Source organism: Staurois parvus, unplaced genomic scaffold (assembly GCF_062004578.1).
Source record: "Staurois parvus isolate SC_StPar_1 unplaced genomic scaffold, SC_StPar_1.0 ptg002748l, whole genome shotgun sequence".
In the NCBI taxonomy this organism is placed as follows: domain Eukaryota; kingdom Metazoa; phylum Chordata; class Amphibia; order Anura; family Ranidae; genus Staurois; species Staurois parvus.
In genome coordinates, this window is record NW_028320544.1 from 199,421 (window position 1) to 219,786 (window position 20,366).

At 41.1% G+C, this 20,366-nt stretch overlaps 1 protein-coding gene across 1 annotated transcript in view; it reads right to left on the reverse strand.

Annotated features, from left to right (window-relative positions):
* LOC149429353 (netrin receptor UNC5A-like) overlaps positions 1-20,366 on the reverse strand; it is a 245,243-nt gene that overhangs the window by 160,550 nt on the left and 64,327 nt on the right. The gene's annotated exons all lie outside the window — the stretch shown is intronic.

The window sequence follows — 20,366 nt, forward strand, 5'->3', positions numbered from 1 at the left end:
CTAGGGTTCCCACAGAAATTGCAAGGGGTTCCTTGAGCAATGAGAAACTTCTGCCTCTCAGGTAAGTTCCTACAGACATCTTTGATCTTTTTAGCTATCCGTAAAGAGGTAATTGTTCTCAGTGACCACAAGTGTAAGGAGCATTCTTCCCACTGACCATCAGACTAATGTAACGGAATTGTAGATATAGTCACTTGTAGCATGAGTTCCTGAGACTGGAAATTTATTTTAAGTGTTCCTCTGTGTTGAAAAGCTTGAGAAAGGCTGACCTAGAGGGTTGCTGGCACGGGGAACAGGGTAACCCGAATAAAATCAGGTTCTACGGGGTTAGCTCTATATACAGTACATTATTATTATTATTGTTATTGAACTTTTTGTTTGGTAAGAAGGCCCAGCTACTGGCTTGGCTCTGTGGTGCCTCTGTGGCCTGGACGTGTTCTCTTTAAAGTGGAGTTCCAGCTGAAAAAAAAAAAAGTCGGCAGCTACTGCTGACTTTTAAAATACAGCCACTTACCTATCCCTCGGTCAAGGGGTGTCCTCGCCACCGCTAGTTTCACTGGCCGTCTTCTCTCCCTGGTGCCAGCATCTTCAGTGTGGGCACCCGGCTGTGACAGTTTGCGGCTTAAAAATGGCCCCGTAGTCTTCTGGGACCTGTCACGTGTCCCAGAAGACTACAGGGAGGAAGGGGGAGGACAATTTCAGCTTCCGATCGCCTTAGGCAATTGCAGCAGAAGTGGGAGCGGGTACCTGTTAAATTCGGGTACCCGCTCCTCAAAGGTGCCCTTAATGGGGAGTGGGGGACAAAGACTTAAAACAGAACTTCCCCTTTTGGGTGGAGCTCTGCTTTAAGTGTCAGATGTTGAAGTAAGCATATTTCTGTTCTAGGACTATGTTAACCACTTGACATTCTTCAAAGGAGTATTTTATGCAAGAAGCATGTGTCCTGTGGTCCTACTAATCCCCCAAAAGCTCTGTTGCAAACAGTTTTTTAGTATTATTTTTATTTATATATATATATGTGTACATATAAACTTTTTATTGTAATATGTGCCCCATGATCCTAAAGCAGCAGGAAAATGTCTATCTGATATTGCTTTTAGAATACCTATTCACAATTAGCATTCATTATACATTCATAACAGCTTGTCACGTGTCCAACATCATAGTGTTGTAGTGCAGGCTGAGAGGCTTAAGAGTTCACTTTTACTTTCAAATTCATGTATCTATTAAACAAATATTCAACACGTTTGCAGAGAGTACAACCAATCAATGGTATAGAAACTGCATATACTCCGAAATTTTGACACTGCTTTGTGTCCAGATGCTGCACAAAATGTTTCAACAAGGCAGCACCAAGAGTGAATTTATTATTACACTGCAACATCATACCTACCAACCTGACCCCTTCCCACCGTCAGATAATTTTCTGATCCTGCTTTTACTGAATCCATTTGTGATAAAATCACCTTGAGAGAACGTCAGTAAGGTTAAACATGTAGCTGAGATTCCAGTTAAAGTTAACCTATTGTGAAGTCATGGACAATGATATGTCTTTAATGGGATTCTAATTTACCATTTGATTGCCATAGTATTTCTATCCAAATGCTGTCTCTTTGCGAGATATGGGTGCGTCTTTAAATATGCAAATACTGACTTTCCCTATTTGCATAATAACTGTCTATAATCCCTTTTGCACATGCAGCTCCTCTCTTGTGAGATAACACAGCCATAGCACCAGGCTAGTCAGCACTCTGCCACCAGAGTCAGAGGAGATAACAGAGGTAATATATTTTTTTGTGTAAATGGCTGTGTCCACCATCAGCTCATTTGCATGTCAGGAAAAGAACAAGGGGAAGAGCTTTACTGAAATAATAAGACAAGTGAGTTTAATCACATAAACCATACTTATTTTTGCTAAATTCTCAGTTATTATGCACAGGACACAGTTTTCTTTCATTTTTCCATTCTGGAGACTGCAGACAACCCACAGACATAAAACAGTGCTAGCCAAACTCATGGAGGTCCCTTGCTACTTAAGAAAAGGGAGCCCAGATGGCTGATAGCATGGCCAATAGGATTACAGTAATTGTGCATCTTTCACTCCCGTGGCCAGTCTTATTCCCCTAAGGATTGGCTAGATACAGAAGAGCAAAGGAGAGCAGGAAGCAGCATAACATGCATAGTGGATGTGTCTATTATCTTCCTGGAGCCCCACCAGCAATCAGGAACAAGGTCCCTGAGCATTCAATGATAACAGACTGTACATTGTTCATAGATCCAGCCACTGTCCTGCAAGGAGTAAGGGAGCTGCTGGAAATGGGTGAAGCTGACTGGCTTCTGAAGTTATTAAATTGCCCACCATCTAGGTTGCGCCCTAGCTTGGATTGCGGCACAAGCAAGGGGGAAGAGAGAAGCTGGTGATATCTGTACTATAAGTGATTCTGGAACTAGTATGAAGGAGATGTGCTATAGATGTATCCCTGCCCTCTCCCAGCCTAGTGGCTGGATGCAGAAGTAGACCTCTCTCTTCCCTATTTATTCTGCAGTTTGGGCTTCTAGAAGACTAAGTTGCCCTTGGAGCCTGCTGGTGGTATTGTAGCAAACCCCACATGATACAGGGGCTGGAGGCTCCATGTTAACAAGCAACCAGCCTTAGTGTCCTAAAAAGTACTACCACAGTTCCTGCACTTTGCATCTTTGGCAAGCAATGAAAGGGTGGATCAACATTATAATCAGGGACCCCCCCAGACAATACAAGCATAATCTACTAAAGCTACTTTAGCTAGAGAAAGTAAACTAGCGGGGTTTCCTTCTTCTATGATGTGCCTGCCTTCTGTGCCTTGGCATCAGCAAGAATCCTTCTTCAGAATTCAAGTTGCCCCTCACTTTGCCTCACTTGAAACTCAGTTAGCATGAACATAGCCATATTTGGGGTAGACGTTTAGATCAATTTTCTGGGAATGATGGGGGAAGGGGGAGGGGTTCAAGGATAGGCTTTTACTTGGTTAACTGTGCATGTCACTGTGGAAAAAAAGGAAAAAAATCACAGATATTGGTTCAAATGGATATTGAGAATATTGAGAAATACTGTCATTGCAAACAAAACACGTTGGGAGTGAAGCAGACACAGAGTGATGTCACCAAGCAGCCAATGTTTTGATAGGCTAAACACCATCCTCTCTAGCCACTCCAGCCCTTATCTGGTGGATTATGATCTTCCTTACTGGGAACATTACTATGACTATTTAGAAGTAGGATGATGCATGCTTCATGGATTATCTGACACTAAGTGGATACTACTATTCAGGCCAGAACTGTGACAAAAAATAGGCCGGGCATTTTGGATTGAGCAGCCCAAATCTTGGGGGACTCTGTCCTCAGAGCCCGGTGGTGGAATGCCAGGGCCAGGTCGCAAGAGCGACCTTTGCGACCCTGGTAGTTCCACCACTGGTGTCAGTAAGTTTTTATTTCATTTTTTACAATTTTAGATTTTATTGTTTTTTTTTATTTTTTTGTAGGAAGGAAGAAGGGAAAGAGGGAAAGAAAGAAAGGAAGGAGGGAAAGAGGGAAAGAAAGAAAGGAAGGAGGGAAACAGGAGACAGACAGAGAGATTGAGAGAAATAGAGATGTATAGAAGGAGGGAACACATGAGGAGAGGGTGGGAGTAGGAGGGAAAGCTTTCTCTCTCCTCTCCAGTCTGTGGTGGGTGGGGAACTGTCAGCACTGGGGGCTGCATATGCTGACAGATCCCCTCCAGTGCTCTGAGGAATGAGGGGGGGGCAGCCACGGGAGGGTCAGCCACGGGAGGAGCATACAGGGCATGCAGCCTGCAGGAGGTGGATAGGAGAGGCGGCTGGGTGGAACATAGAGGAATCGAGAAATGCACAGTCTTCTATGTGCCACTCTGTTGCTTCTATCCAGGCGGCCCCAGGCAAATACCAGGTCTGCAATATGGTCAGTCCGGGCCTGCTACTATTTTACAACATACATGTGGTAGTTATGAATTAGCTTGCATACACGCCAAATACAGGCTGAATGGGATACTTTGTTACTATGACCTGTTCATTACAATAACTTTTTGATACATCTATTATTACACTTTGGGGAGCACTGACTGAACTCAATTCAATATTAACTCTTAAAAAGGACACAGGTGAATTTCGACTTTTTCATCAACTTTCCTATCTCACCAGGTAATCCATTAACGATGGCATAGACAAAGAAAAATCCATTGTACAGTATGCTTCCTTCGACAAAGCATTATCCTTAATGAGAGCAGCGGGAGCAAATGCCCTTTAAGTTAAACCGGATACCGAGTCAGTTTTCTGGCTCCTTTCAGTCCATCTTCAATTCCTGATTTGCTATTTAAAAGGTGATTATTTTGTAGATATATGCCTACCCATGGGCTGTTCAATATCCAATATCGTGTTAACATTTTTAACTGTTCAACAGCTTTCTAGACAGGGTAGTTCAACAAATGTCTGGCTATTCATATTCCTGTCATTGTCTGGATGATTCTCTATTTGTTGGCCCATCAGTAAATAACACCTGCCAAGGCCAGTTAACAGTATTTCAAACAGTCTGTCTAGGATTTGATATCCAATTAGCTAAAGACAAGATGGGGACACCAGCACCAATTCTGTCATTTTCACGCATTTAGATAGATAACATTAACATTGTTTTTTGTTTACCAACCAACAAACTTTCCCATTTGCAGTCATTGCTGAGGCTGGCCATTAATGTATAAAAGTTAAAAAATGAAAACAACTACAATTACTTTTGGGGTGATTTGTTTTTGCCTGCAGAGCAATAACTGTGGGAAAAGCCTTTTATAGAAAACTGATCTGAGCAATAAAAGATGTTTAAACCATCATATCAATATGTATGGATTACCCATTCCATGTGGGAGGTCTTTGAAATTTGTTTTCCCTTCCCTGTGGAATGTAATAGTCAATCACAATGGCAGGTTGAGAAGGTGCCTAACGCCACTGCCGAGCTATTCACAGACACCACAGATGCTTGCAGTTTTAGGGTCTTCTTCCAGAGAGATTGGCTGGCCTCATGTGGTCAGCTGGATAACATGAGTGCAGTCATTGTTATCAATCCTTAATTTCTGCCCCCCACCCACCTCCCCTTATTATGTTACTTGATCTGTAAGTGCCTACAATTTAGTGTTTGGTTTAAGGCAAAACACATAATAGAGGAAGCTAATGTAATTGCCAATGTCCTTTATTGTTTGCAGTTTAAGCATTCCGAGTTACTGACTCTTCAAGCAGTGAGAGATAATTTTCTGTGTCCAAAATGTATTTAGACTATAGTTTCCAATGTGTGTTATAATCTTTTAGAACCTCCTCTTTATCACTCACACCACCCACCTTGCTGACCTACCAACTAGTAAGGTATCAATGGTTATCTCAAGGAGGGTTAGGTTTCAGTATTCACTATGACATATGGTATCATTGGTTTGTTATCTACTTCCATTACAGAGAAAATGTAGTTTTGGTCCCTCTGTTGAAAGGGCTATGTTAGCCTTATCATTTGTCTTTGCAAATTCGGGAACACCTGACATAAGATTTCTTTTTATGCCACATAATCACAGGTATGAGATGGCTATCCTTCAACCCTGATGTGCGGCAACCATCAACACCAAACATCCTTTCACAAATCTTGGCCCCAATACCCATTATTTGTTTTTCATAATTTGAATCAGTCCTCATCTATTAATTTAATTTCCTGCCCCCCACACTGGCATGGCTTAGTGGGGATTATTACCTCTTTTGGACAGACCAGTGGGCAGAAGAGAGGAACAACGGCATGCCATGGTGCACTGAAAGGGTTTTTGCGGGTATGTAGTGTCAACAGGTACCTCCTAAATGCCTACAGTTAAATAGGTTCATTTCTGGTACTGCTAATCCATGCTGGGGATTGTGAAACAGAAAGCTTGAGATCATTTCATTTAGTTTTTACCATTAAAAGGAACATTGGCCATTGCTGTACTGCATTTAATGTTATAATATGATCAGAAATCTTCAGACAGTTAATTTGGAGTAACAGAACCTAGTGGAATAAAGATTAATTCAGATCTTTTCAAATTAGTTAGGAGAAATGGTGGTCATATTGTTCAAATAAGAGAACTCTAAGGTGATGAAAATGTTCTACGAAAAAGGTGATGGTGTTCTTTGAAATACTACTGGCCTCAATATTTTTATTATTGTTTTATTATTGTACTATTATTACAGTCTAGCATAGTGTAGGCTGCAGTGAGGCATTGCATCACCTAACGCTGTTGCACGTTATGGAAGTTTTACCTCGCCAGCTTTGAATGGTCGAAACTCTGAGCCATCTGAGAGGCTTGGTTTTTTAGACGGTTGTTTAGAACAAATGGTGTTTAGACAATGTTATGATGTCATGATGATATTTGGAGTTCACAGTTTATCTGTGACAGGCACAAATATGTGTTGGTTTATTAAAAAGTTGCTTAATAAATATAGTTTAAAATCAATAAAGTTGGCCTTGCCCTTCCAAAAAAACCCCACTTGTCTGCTGTTTTAATTGAGAGGCAGTAATCACAGAAATTTTTAAGGGCTGGTTCATACTAGTGGTAAAATGCAGCCTTTAAGTTGTGGGTTAGCTGTCAGTGTGTGAAATCAGTGAGATGCAGTGTCATCCAGCGCACTATGGGAAAATATTTACTATGTGTCCGTTTATCCAGTGTGGAAAAATGCCAGCCAGCACACCGAACAGTGTGAACAGGCACTAAAGGTCCATGGTTGGGGTTACGAACTAAGATTCCCTACACTCCTAAACAGTCTTTCCTATAATCAGTCTTTCATCAAATTGTTCTCAAAACAAGGAGACATTCACATCTTAGCATAACACACAATATAAATAAAAAAAAAATCAGAAATGCTCACTTTTTTGCTACACAGAGCACCACAGTACCTGCATTACAGTGCATTGTGGCACACTGCAGTGTATGCGTGATGGGGTGCTATTGAAAACGACTCATACCACAAAGCTCAGATGTATGTAATATGCATTAAAATAACTTGTGCATTAGCCCAACACAACAGTGTGAATGGGCCCTACATTTTTTTCCTACTGAAAAGCTGTGGGTGTAGGATTGTGTATATAGGGTTATATTATTTTTCCCCCTTTTATCTGTTGAACTGCATGGACTTCTTTTTTCAATCAGACTAACTATGTAGCTATGTAACTATATTTGATATTTGTAAATACGTTTAAAACAATACCACATACGATAAATAAAACAATACCACATACGATAAATAAAACAATACCACATACGATAAATAAAACAATACCACATACGATAAATGTGCATGTGCACTGCTGTATAGAAAAAAATGACATAAAAGATTGTTATCTGAAAAACTTCAGCTATACGGATCAATTTTTCCAGCATCATTTTTCTCTATGAAAAACCTGTAGGCCTCATGCACATATGGAGTTTTTGCAGCCACTTTTAGAGGAATCAGGCGGATTTTTTTACTGCTTCCAAACAGCCCTGCATGTTATTATAATTATTATACAGTATTTATATACCGCCAACAGTTTGCTCAGTGCTGTACATTACAATGAGAGACAGTACACGAGACAGTACAGTAACAATACAGTGCAATACACGAGGGTTCGAGGGCCCTGCTCCTTGGAGCTTACAATCTAGGAGGGAGGGGATAGTGGTACATGAGGAAATAGCTGTGGGGGATGGAGTGGTAGGAAGAGTGGAGGAGATCGGCAATTAGGTGAGGGCGGGGTAGGCTTCCCTGAAGAGATGGGTTTTCAGGGTGAGCCTAAAGGTGAGGAGGGTAGGTGACAGTCTGATGGAATGGGGTAGTGAGTTCCAGAGGATGGGGGAAGCTCTGGAGAAGTCCTGGAGATGGGCATGGGAGGAGGAGACCAGGGAACTAGAGAGTAGGAGGTCTTGTGAGGAGCGGAGAGTACGTTTTGGGTGGTATATGGATATCAGGTCGGTGATGTAGTTTGGGGCAGTGTTATGAACAGCTTTGTATGTCAGTGTTAGAAATTAGAATTTTATGCGTTGGGCAATTGGAAGCCAGTGGAGGGAACGGCAGAGAGGGGTGGCGGATACGGAGCGGTTAGTAAGGTGGATGAGTCTGGCTGCAGAATTCAGGATAGACTGAAGCGGGGATAGCCTGTGATGAGGTAAGCCAGTGAGGAGGGAGTTACAGTAGTCAAGTCGAGATATAATAAGGGAGTGAAAGAGTTGCTTAGTAGTTTCTGGGGTTAGGAACGGATGTATTTTGGAGATGTTGCAGAGGTGGAGTCTACAGGAATTTGTCAGCGATTGGAACTGGGGCTGGAAAGACAGATTGGAGTCTAGAATGACACCTAGTACTCTGGCTTGCGGGGTGGGACTGATGGTGGCGTTGTTGGTCGTGATGGAGAAGTCAGGGAGGGGGGGCACGGGCAGGGGGGAAGACTAGGAGCTCGGTTTTGAAAAGGTTTAATTTGAGGAAGTGGAGTGACATCCAATTTGATATGTCGTTCAGTAGGCTAGTGATTCGGGCGGAGACTGAAGGGGTGAGGCGAGGGGTAGAGAGATAGATTTGCGTGTCGTTGGCATAGAAATGGTAGTTGAAGCCATGGGAGTGTATCAGTTGGCCAAGGGAGGAGGTGTAGATGGAGAAGAGAAGGCGCCCGAGGACAGAACCTTGAGGGACCCCAACAGAGAAGGGGAATGAGTGGGAGGTGGCAGCTTTATAGGTAACACTGAAGGAGCGCTGTGATAGACAGGAAGAGAGCCAGGAGAGAACGGAGTCTCTGAGGCCAAGAGTGTATAGTTTTTTGAGGAGGAGGGGGTGGTCGACCATGTTGAAAGCCACGGAGAGGTCGAGGAGTAGGAGCACTGAGTAGTGGCCATTAGCTTTGGCGGTTAGCAGGTCGTTGGTGAGTTTGAGTAGGGTGGTTTCGGTGGAGTGTAGGGGACGGAAGCCAGACTGTAGGGGATCAAGGAGGTTGTTGTCGGTGAGGTGGGAACTCGATTATAGACTAAGCGCTCAAGGAGTTTGGATGTAAATGGTGATGGGTCTAAGGTTGTTTAGGTCCATGGGATCCAGGGAGGGTTCTTTAAGTATGGGAGTGATGTGCGCGTGCTTCAGAGGGGAGGGGAATGCTCCAGTAGAGAGGGAGAGATTAAAGATGTGAGTGAGGGAGCGTAGGATTGAGGAGGAGGGTGATCGTAGGACTTGTGTGGGCACAGGGTCAAGGGGCAGGTGGTAAGGCGAGCTTCAGAGAAGACCTTAGTCCCTGCGAATTGTGTCGATCTTGCTTTGGAAGTGGTTAGCAATCTCGTGGGCAGTGAGTGAGGTACTGGGTGGAGGTGGGGGCGGAGAGAGTAGAGAGTTAAAGGAAGAGAAGAGCCGGTGAGGACTGGAGGAGAGGGTATTGATGAGGGTTACAAAGTAGGCTTGCTTGGCAGAGTGGAGGGAGGACATGTAGGTGAGGAAGGCAGATTTATATTGGGCGAACGCTTGTTGGGATCTGGTTTTGCGCCATAGTCGCTTCAGCGCACGACTGCGTCGTTTGAGATTTTTGGTATGGTCATTCTGCCAGGGTTGAAGTGGTCGGGGTCTAATGCTTCGTGTGGTTAGGGGTGCTAAGGAGTCAAGAGCGGCTGACAGCGAGTTGTAAACAGTATTGGCCAGGTCAGGGCAGGACAGGGGAAGGATACTGTCGTAAAGTTGGTCAGCTGCAGAGTGGAAGGGGGCAGGGTTCAAGTTGCGGAGGTTTCGGCTGGTGATAGTTTGATGTTCGGAAGGGTAGGTGTATGAGGACGAGGAGACGGAGAAGGTGATGACATAGACTTTTAGAAGATTTTAGTAGCAGTAGCACTTACCAACAGGAAAAAAAAAACAGGGCCACTGCATCCAGGAGCAGCAGCATTTTAAGGCTTCATGTACAGATGAACTCCTCTAGACGTTTAGCTCTCCTGGCAGCAGAAAAATGCTAAATGCTGCAAAAACGTTTGTAAACCCGCATTTAGCTACGTTTAGTGCTTGGACATTTATACATTTGATTGGTCAGAGTATTTTCCATTGACGTGGATCCGCTAAATGCTAAGTTGCATTTAGACACGTTTTTAGACACTGGGAAAACGCTTTGCATGCATTTTTTATGATGAAAAAAGGCTCTGGACAGCATCTGGAAAAGGAAGAGTTGAAAAAATTGTCCAAACTCAAAAGCTTATAAATGCGGTTAGCCGCGTTTAGCATTTGAAACGCTGATAAAATCTACTCCTGAACGCAAGTCTAGTGCGTTCAAAAAAATTACTGTAAACTCAACTGCCTGTAAATGACTGTAAATGTAAATGACATAGTGTACATGGACACATAGGAAAAGATTAGGGAGAGTTCAGGGGCTGCTGAAAAAAAACACAGAAAAGCTCCTAAACGTCAGTTTATCAGCTGCAGTGTACATGGAGCCTAAAGTTAGTCTAGGATTGAGAAGTTTCTTGCAATGTACAGTTGCCCTTTGGGTTTGGTTGGGTGGACGAACTTACAGTACCAACCTCCTGTTGAAGTTGAAGCTTTATACTTACCTCTCCAACGGACAATGTGTTGAAACTCTGCTTTCTGAAAGAGCTTTTGGCGCAACTGCTAAGCGACAATTCCAGATGATGTAAGATATCCTATCCCCTGTTAAGTACTATGGTTCCTCCTACTGATCCTCTACTTCACTACAAGATACAGTAACTTACCACAATTTGCTCTTAAAGCGGAGCTCCACCCAAAAGGGGAAGTTCCGCTTTAAAGACTGGCCCCCCGCTCCCATTAAGGATTGGCACCTTTGGGGGGCGGGTACCCGAATTTTACAGGTACCCGCTCCCACTTCCGCTCCGATCGCTTAGGAAGTGGAAGGTGTTCTCCGTTCCTCCCTCCCTGTAGTCTTTTGGGACACGTGACAGGTCCCAGAAGACTACAGGACCATTCACGAAGCGCAGCGCTACTCGCGCATGCGCAGTGTGTACCCGGCTGTGAAGCCGCAAGATATCACAGCCGGGTGCCCACACTGAAGACGCCGACACCCACGGAGAAAAGATGGCCAGTAAAACGGGCTGCAAGGGACACAATGTGGGACTGAGGGACAGGTGAGTGTGTGTTGTTTAAAAGTCAACAACTACAGTTTTTGTAGCTGCTGACTTTTATTTTTTGACAGCGTGAGTGGAACTCTGCGTTAAACTGAACAAACCAGTAAATTATTGGTTTTGAATTGGGTATTGAATAAAAATAAGCAAGCAAATAAGTAGAGGATATAATACAAACCACTGCCCTTAATAAAACATTCTATTGGTCAAAGTTCCTACCTAAGGGCTCTTAATTACCCAGTGCCATCTTCATACCTTTATAAATGATTGGTGCCTTTCTATCTAAATAGCAGCTCCATTATACATTCCCAATATGGATAACTCAACCAAGCGCTGCCTAATTTATACACCTTATTAAATTATTTCACATTACTAACTCAAGTTTAGAAGGCTTTATTTTTTTTTACATATTATGTGGCTCATTGCAAAATGATATAATAGAATGCAGTTCCCTGTCTGAGAAATGTCAACAGTTGAAGCCAATAAAAAAGGAAGCATCGCAAACTTTAAAGAAATATGTCTGCACCCTGCAAACAACCCGTGACCTTCTGAAAATCAGCATTTCTGATATCCACAGCAGATAAGACCATTTTTCTTCCAGTCAACTCTCCTTCAAAAATAAAAGAGAAGTGAAAACCTCTTAGTTGTTCTTTAAACTGCAAGGCCACTCAGTCTTTGTTCAACGCTGTGAATTTGAATTTGTTTTTTATTTGTTCTTTATGGCTGAGACACTTGTGTTTCTAATGTTAGCCCTTATTGCAGGCACGGCTCAGGATAGTTCCCTGTGGGTTAAGTAGAAATCTCTCCACTAGAAATGCTCTTTTGATGAATGTGATGCCACTTTCTGCAGAACTTCAGTATGCGCTTTCACATCAGAGAAACTTTGTAGCATGAGATTGTTAATAAGTGTGTCATCAATCATCAGCAAAACAAATTAGCTGGCCAGTCCTTTAAAACCAGACAATCAAGAAAAACACACAGCTGCATGGGAATTACTGCACAATCACCATGTGCCAATTTCCAGCCAGTTGGTTACAGTATATACTGTACGGACTGGCTTGTGTATTGTAGAAATGACCTGGCATTTCTATCCCAGCTGCTATAAAGATACAGCTTCAAACATGAACACAAAGTCAGACACTAAAATGTATTCTTGAGACTTGTGCTCGTTGCTTTGAGCTTCTGTGTTTTATTCAGATTCAGTAAAACGCAAAATGCTGAAATAGTCTTCTTTTTAAAGTTTTTAAAACACCAACTCCTGAGTTATATGATATTCATGACAAGTGCTCCCAAACCCTCCTCCTTTCAGCCATCCAAGTGACAGAGGTGATAGACCACAGAAGTGACCAAATTCGGCCTCAAAAAGCAGGTTGAAATATATATGGATTATTCAAGTCAAGATGAAAAGACCACACAATTTCCTTATTGAGTTATATAAAGCCATGCTCAGGAAAACTGAGAAGCTTATGGGAATTCAGTTGTAATGACTTCTCTATAGTACTGGCAGATCAATGATCAGTTTTCTTAGTGATTGGAGTCTTCCTTTAATGCATATCTCTGGTCAAATCAAAATCCCTTCCACCCCTCCTACCTACCTCTCTTCTCACGCCTATGGAAAATTTTAAATGTTAAAATACCTGGTAAATCAATTCTATACTCACCTGCCTTTGTCTGTCTGTGATGCTGTTTTAAGGTGGGATGGACCAACGATCCAGCACTGCAGATGTGCCTGCAGAGGCCAGTCCAGATGAAAACATCTATGGGGTGTGGGTTGTGCTGGATGTGTGTGTAGTACTTCAAAGTCACAAGGTCAAATGTGACAATTTCTTTAAAGCACGATCTGGGCAAACAGCTAAATGTACAGCTGAAATGCATCTTCATTTTTTTGGCAGTGGGTTTGATATTTTGTTCAGCCAGCTTTGTGATCCAGATGCCACCAAAAATCTTGACCTCCATGGCAACAATTGCACTTCTCAGTCCAGAGCACATCTCTAGTCTGGTGATTGGACAGTGAAGGAGCAGCAGCCTCATGATGTAGTCTTTTTGTTCCTCATACCAGCAGTGATTACTATGAGTAGATGTGCCATTCAACAAAGCATGATAAATTCAGGTATTTACATCTCTTGTACTTAAAAATGCTTGAAAAATGTGGACTTGTGGCACTGGAGCTCTGACATCTCCTCCTCACAGCTTAGCTGCTGTTGGCAAATCTACACCAAACCATTATATAGAGTATACGGCGGATTTACTAAAGGCAAATAGGCTGTTTACTTTGCAAGAGAAGTTGTACTTTGCAAGGGATATTTCCCCAGTGCGTAATGTGGTAAAATTTCATTTTGCAAGGAAGATAAAAACACAGCATTTTTGCTTGAACATGATTGGGTGCTGGAAGTCAGCAGAACTTTACCACATTCACTAATCTTTGGGTAAAAACCTGTCTGAAGTGCAACTTTCCTTGCAAAGTGAATGGCCTATTTACCTTTAGTAATCAACCCAAACATCACCATGTAGAGAAGTTGCATTATAATAAGGCATAGGTTGGTGGAAGATTACAATGCCAACTACTCCTGTGCATGTGCAGCCCACAAGGAAGAGAGCCCACAAAGAACCACAGCATCCCTCTCCTTTCCCCCATGACAACCGACCAAATCACCAATGCAGCATTTGTAACTCATCCAGCAGATTCTACAGTAAGTCAATCTTAGGGTACACATAAACAACTGTTGATTAAACAATTGGGAGAACTTGCAATCGCCACAGAGATTTGCCATTTACAGCCAGCTTAACTGACTACAACAAACTGATATATACAACAGATATGTCAGACATTCATAATGTATATGAGCATATCATTCTAACATCTAAATGACCAATAAAATGGACAATTAAGTATTTTACAAAATGATACAATCATCTTAATTCTTCATGGCAGTCTGCACAGAATAAATACATTTGATGCATCCCTGCATTTTCTCCTTCATTTGAGTTTTATGTGACCTGAGAAATGCCTCATGGGAATACTATATACCCCTACTCCCTCTGTAATTCAGAGTATGTGGGCCAAGTGGACTGCACAGGATTAAATATGATTTACAATGGCCTCAATATCACCCTCAATCACATTAAGCATTGTGTTTCCCGGCCTAAAACTTTACAGGGCAATTTTTCTTTTATTCAAAGTGGTACTGCTATTAAAAAATTAAATAAATATATTGGCCAGTACTCAACATTATTGATGTTAAATGCATTGTAGATACAGTGACCTTTTATGAAAAAGGTTATGATAAGCATACAATTTTGAAAGCAATTTGTAATACAATGACAAAGCAAAAGATAAACGAGTTATTAGAGTCACCGGCCTATACAGCTAGTTTTTTTCCAATTTTTATTTCCTCTTACTGCAGCCCATAAGACTGACTTAATGTATTTTTTTTTAGCAGTTAATGACATTAGTGCACGTTAATTTGCTTTTAAGCGTTTTGATAATTGATGTTATAATAGTGTGATAATTTGCACTTAAATATTTTTAATTGGATAGTTTCATAAATCGTTGTCAGAACACTTGCTGATAATGTCCTGAAAAAAAGACCTCAGGTGGCTTGGGAAGCGTCATCAATATTAGTTGCCCGCAGCTAAGATTGTTCTATAGTTTGTATATGAAAGAACAGTTGTGTCTGCTAATATTTATGGCTAGCCACTTCCCCCTTAAAGTTCTGCTACACTGGCAAGCATTCATTCACATTACTGGACAACCTAGAATCATCTAAAGAAACTAGAAGAATGATGGTAGAAAAACCAAAAGGTCCATCAAGCCTGCTACTTTTTAATTTTTTTTAACTTTTGTGTCCAAGTATAAAGCTACGTTTTCCACAAGCATGTTAAAATTCATTGCTATTTACTGACTCACTGTCTCTGCTGGATGTCTGTTCCAAACCTATACTCTCTTTATGACTATTCTCAGGTTTTGGAACAAATAGCAGCAGTCCTGCTTTGAAAGTAAATAAAAACCAAATAATGACATTGTCCGCCTGTTTCTACTATCATTAGTTGTTGTGATCTATCTAGCAAGTAAAGCTATTTTTTCTGTAGTTTGTGACTAATTGCTAGAGAGTAGGAGGGATTAACAAAAGTATCACAGTCTGAAATCTAACAATACATTTCATGGTGGAAAAGGAATTCTAGTTGTATAGTATAATATAACACTAGTAATAGCATAGTATTGTACGTCACAACTAACTCTCATTTTGAGGGGCTGTCCATCTTTTGGAACCAAATCCTTCTGTCCTTCTTCCCTCTTCAAATGTCCCATTTTTGGTATAAATAAATATGCTATTTAATGTGTCCATTATAACACAATACGCTTTTTATTTATTTTTCAAATTATTGTCAGAATATTATTACTGAATATTTCTAGATGCTATTATAAAGAACGTAGAGGTGAAAAAGCTCAACTGGGTACCTGCTCATTCTTGCTCTTTAAAGTGGAACTTTACTTAAAGTGGAACTACACTGCATCTGAGCACTATAAACCAAAGACACTATTTAATTAAGTTTTAATATTCAAAGCAAATTCCACCTTCCATGTGTCCATGCTACATTTTGCTGAAAAATTACTTTCAAAAACATCCCCTAGCATTTCTGTCCGAGACCATCTTAAGTAAGGGTAGATGAGTCATTAAGTGTTTACTTCCTGGAATCCATCTGTCCTTGGCTCAGGCATGCAGGAAGGAAGGAAGGAATGAAGGAAGGAAGGAAGGCGTGTTTAGCTTAGAAAACCCGTCCTACTCTCCTGAAGACTCCTGGGATGTATGACATAATTTGCCTAAGCCTGGCAACTGAAGAAATGTAAAAAAAGTATAAAACAAGTAAATATAACATACTTTAGTATCTATTTAGTATGGTTAGCAGCATAAGAATCAAAAATAGTCAATATTGATTGAGAAAGTGAAGTTCCACATTAACAAGAGAAATGTGCTATCAGAAAGGACTTTTAATGCAGAAGAGGCATACAACCTCTCTTCTGCAATAAATGCTTCTTATCCTTCTGTTTCCAAACTTTTTAGCTTTTACACTGAGATGTGCATGCCCAGCTAAGTGAACGCTCTCAGTATACCTTGGTGCCGCAATGAATTAACTCTTGTGCGCGCACATGGAAGTTACCTTATCCTGGGCTAGCCAATAAAGATGGCCAAAGAAGCCAAACTCTATGAAGACTGGGAGAAGACCAGCACTGGCAAGACAGCTTACAGATGTTGGGTTGCTGGAGCAAAGGGAAGTTTTAATTTTTATTAGCCCGGGTGATTGGTGGGTATAGCAAGGGTGTGTCCTTGCTTAAATATTCTGTGTTAAAAAATGTCTCATTCTGCCTTCTCAAAAGGCTGAAAAGAATAATAGCATAGTACACTTTATAGTATATTAATAGGATAATATAATAGCATAGCATTCTGTTTTTATAGATTAAACAATGTTACTTACAATGTGAAATCTATAGGGTTCATTATTAATACAATGCAAATACACTGAGGTGGTCCACTCATGTCAGCCAATCACAAATCAGCTTTCAGTAACTTATAAATATTAAATGCTTAGTGGGTAGCACATTTTGTTGTGGATTTTTGCACCTCATTGTTCCTTCTGCTATGATCTGTGCTGTAATTCTTAGCCTACCTTTTTTTTTTACAATTATTGGCAATATTACTAGTATGTCTACTGAATTCTCTAAAGAGAAACTCTTATTTTTATGATTTGCAGAGTTTTTAATTACAGGAACGCAATTAAACCTTATTTGACTAACCCTGTGGGATCAATTTATCAATGTTTTCACCCAAGCTTCCTACAACTTTCAACCAGGATTCATGCAAATTCTTGTTCAAATCCAATCACAAAAATGTGTGCTTCCTGAGTGAAGGTTGTATGAATCTTGGGTGAAAAAATGTATATAGAGCCCTAGTGAACAGTACATTTTTGGCATCAATATAATTACTAATAGTGAACATAGTACTATTACAGGATGTATTGGCATATTGACCAACAGTGAACATAGCCAGTTTGCATATAACTACCAAACTAAACAGCAAATTTTACTAATGTAAACGTTATGTAATGCAAATGTTGTAGTTCTCTCTAAAACATGTTAATTACCACTGCACAAACTGTCCCCCCACACTTTCCACTTTTTTTTTCTTTTCCTTTTTCCTTCCCTATCATCCCCCCTGTCACGGACTTGAGGCTGCAGGAGAACCACTGCCCATAGACAACTCTGTGTTTTATTGTGTATTCAAGTTATCCAGAAAGAACTATCATTGTAGCATATAGCTTCCTATGTATAATGTATTTCTGGGTGGGTGGCGGACTGTCTGGGGAGGGCATTGTGTATGATAATGTGATTAGCTCCTATTTGATGGTTTTCTGTATAAATTCAGCTTGTTTCTCTTCTTGTTTACTCTAAAAACTGGTGTTGTCTAGTTCTTTAGGGTAGCTACAGCTAGTCACTTACCTTGTGTTCCAGAGCTTGGGAAGCAGCTTCTTGGCCAAGATCCCCAGTCGAGGTGTCAGGAGTCTGTCACACCCCTCTTTTCTCATCCATACCTATACTTCTTCTCCCACAGGGGCGGACTGACAACTCATGGGGCCCCCGGGCAATAGGGGATCATGGGGCCCCTGTGTCCTTGCCCAAACTCAAAAAAGCCTATGAAAAAGGTACCAGGGGCATCTCTTTGGGCCCACTACTGACCCTGGGCACTCGGGCAGTGCCCGAGTTTCCAAATGGTCAGTCCGCCCCTGTTCTCCCATACCATAAGTGTCACCTTCTGCCTTCCATATAGGAATAGCAATGTTCCTCTGCCATTCTTACCTTCTCTACTGTCCTTCCCATACTTTCTCTTTATCCCTTTCAATTTGGAATAATTTATCCACAAAATCAATAGGTATTAATTTTAAGCCAGGGGCAGACTGACCATTCGGAAACTCGGGCACTGCCCGAGGGCCCGGGGTCAGTAGGGGGTCCCATGAGATGCCCCTGGTACCTTTTTCATAGGCTTTTTTGAGTTTGGGCAAGGACACTGGGGCCCCATGATCCCCTATTGCCTGGGGGCCCCATGGGTTGTCAGTCCGCCCCTGTCTTTAAGCCCAGTATTTCAATGATCATTATTTTTAGGGATTCTTATATTCCCCTGTTTTGTACGTATTAAAATGCATTTGAATTAAGAATTTATTAAAAAATGCTAATCCCTTACAACTTTGACACCTTAGCAGTTTTTCTTGCAATACATTAATTGCATTTAGCACGGAACTGTTAATAGTAAACAATTTAGTATGTGAAATATGGCTGTGTATTGGTGATCTTCAGACTTGCCAGTCAGCTGTTGAGCTTTTCAGGGTTATTGTCAGAGAATGGACGTAGGAAAGTATTGATCCATTCACTGTTCTGTGAGGAAAACCTGCCTGGGAGCGAGTTTGAGATCCAGAGATTGTGATCGGTGCTTCAAAACCTGCTAACAACTGTGTATACCACAGAAGAGGATTAAAGGGCATGTCAACAATAAGAACATGAGCAGAACTAGAATAATCATCCCAGAAGCTATGCTGACTCTTTCTTTCTTCACATGGGTAAGACATTTCCACATAAATATTGTAAAGTGTGCAGTGTTTTCTTAATGTGCACACAACCTATAACACGGGATATTCTCTAGTGTGTATACCACAATATATTTATCATTGTGCGGGTTGCTGCCATTTCATCAGCATCATCTCATGATAATGCATATATATTATTAATAGGCTATACAGTGATTTGCAATTTCATTTACACACAGCACAAATGCCATTTGGGAAGGCACTGTAGTTGGGTAACATCTAGCTCATGTGAATATATAAAAACCACCTTGTTGGATCATGCTTTGCTGGGTTTTGTTTGCCTTCCTCTGGATCAACTCTGGGTATAGGATTATAACTTTTTTTTTTTTTTTTAATGGTTGAACTGGATGGACCTTTGTCTTTTTTTTCAGCCAGACTAAGTATGTAACTATGTAACACACACATGGAATTAAACATATTGATATAGTTGCAACATATCTATTGCTCAGGTACCTTTATTGGTAAAGTAGTGATCACTCTGTCGGAAAACTGGAGCAACATGTGGCTTGGCTTATATGGCTGAGTAGTGAACAGTGTACTTACAGTGCCAGCAGTATAGACAGTTGCTATAGGGCTCATAACTGGGGCAGTCCAAGCTGAGTCAGATGTGTCAGAAGGGACAGGACCTGACAGTTAATTTCTATCTATCTGTTGGATTCAGTTGTCATTGCATTATTCTGCAAACTGGCTATGAGTTCCAGTAACCTTAGTACTGTACTTTCAAAGGCAGCTCTAACATAACTACGTTGTACAACATAAGCCTGACAGTCACAATGTGAAGTCCCTGAAACTAGCTGTTGATTGACTGTGTGCTAGCAGACGTTTTAGAAATTATTATAGAGAATAGACTGCCACATCAGTAATAACGCAGCAAAATTTCTAACCACTCCATAGTGAAATTCCACTGCGCCATGTTATATTACAATCTAGAGGGATCAGAAGTAATGTTTGGAAATTTGGGTCAACTTCTGGCCCTTTTCACATTATGAAGCTACTATCTGACAAGCTCAACTTGTCAAGTTGGCCTTCATTCATGTTGCATTAACCTGTAGGACTGGAACTAGTTTGCTAATTGCCTTTGTCTTTTTAATGATGTTATTGCTGAATCAGGAATGCTTTGTATGTTGCAATATACATGTATTTTTATTAATAAGTTGTAAATAATATACGGATCAATGTGAAGCATCATGTTGTATGTTATATTTTGGCTATATATGAACTATGGTGCTGGGATGTGATTTTACGGAAGTCCTGCACTGGCAAACCCAGCATAATTTAACATGTCAAAACCAGAATGACACTTTCCTATATACTCAACAACGGCTATGTACATCTACCCAGCACATGTTCTCAGTCTTGAGTGTAATCATCACTAAGGCTATGTAAACCTGTATGAAGCATAAAGAAGCATCTCCAAGGCTCTGAATACTGAACGAAATGAATGCTAACCACCTTGTCAACACAAGCAGAAGTTGCAGATTGTGATCATTTTAATGTGACACAGCATAGCATTCTGCCTAGAGCTCTTGTGTATCAGTCCATTAAGCTAAATACAACTTTTGCACACACAGTGTCACAGAGCATTTGCTGCCAGTAGGCATCA